Genomic DNA, 1,193 nt, shown 5'->3' with positions numbered 1-1,193 from the left:
GCTCTTTAGTTTAATTAGATCCCATTTGTCAATTTTGGCTTTTGTTGCCATTGCTTTTGGTGTTTTAGTCATAAGTCTTTGCCCATGCCAATGTCCTGAATGGTATTGCCAGGTTTTCTTCTAGGGTTTTTATGGTTTTCGGTCCTAAGTTTAAGTCTTTAATCCATCTTCAATTAATTTTTGTATAAGGTGTAAGGAAGGGGTCGGGTTCCAGTTTTCTGCATATGGCTAGCCAGTTTTCCCAGGACCATTTATTAAATAGGGAATCCTTTCCCAATTGCTTGCTTCTGTCAGGTTTGTCAAAGATCAGATGGTTGTAGACATGTGGCGTTACTTCTGAGGCCTCTGTTTTGTTCCATTGGTCTATGTAACTGTTTCGGTACTAGTACCATGCTGTTTTGGTTACTGTAGCCTTGTACTATAATTTGAAGTCAAGTAGTGTGATGCCTCCAGCTTTGTTCTTTTTGCTTAGGATTCTCTTGGCTATACAGGCTCTTTTTTGGTTCCGTATGAAATTTAAAGTAGTTTTTTCTAATTCTATGAAGAAAGTCAATGGTGGCTTGATGGGAATAGCACTGAATCTATATATGACTTTGGGTACTAAGGCCATTTTCACGATACTTATTCTTCCTATCCATGAGAAAGGGATTTTTTTTTTCCATTTATTTGTATCCTCTCATTTCCTTGAGCAGTGGTTTGTAGTTCTTCTTGAAGAGGTCCTTCACATCCCTTGTTAGCTGTATTCCTAGGCATTTTATTCTCTTTGTAACAATTGTGAATGGGAGTTCCCTCATGATTTGGCTCTTTATTATTGGTGTATAGGAATGCTTGTGAGTTCTGCACGTTGATTTTGTATGCTGAGACTTTGCTGAAGTTGCTTATCAGCTAAAGTAGATTTTATGCCGAAATGATACGGTTTTCTAAATATACATTCATGTCATCTGCACACAGAGAGACTTTGACTTCCTCTCTTCCTATTTGAATACATTTTATTTCTTTCCCTTGCTTGATTCCCCTGACCAGAACTTCCAATACTATGTTAAATAGGAGTGGTGAAAGAGGGCATCCTTGTCTTCTGCTAGTTTTCAAAGGGAATGCTTCCAGTTTTTGCCCATTCAGTATGATATTGACTGTGGGTTTGTCATAAATAGCTCTTAATATTTTGAGGTACTTTCCATCAATACCTAGTTTAT

The sequence above is a fragment of the Colobus angolensis genome, unplaced genomic scaffold, assembly GCF_000951035.1.
Source record: "Colobus angolensis palliatus isolate OR3802 unplaced genomic scaffold, Cang.pa_1.0 Scaffold302, whole genome shotgun sequence".
NCBI classification, from domain to species: domain Eukaryota; kingdom Metazoa; phylum Chordata; class Mammalia; order Primates; family Cercopithecidae; genus Colobus; species Colobus angolensis.
This window is presented reverse-complemented; position numbering follows the sequence as displayed.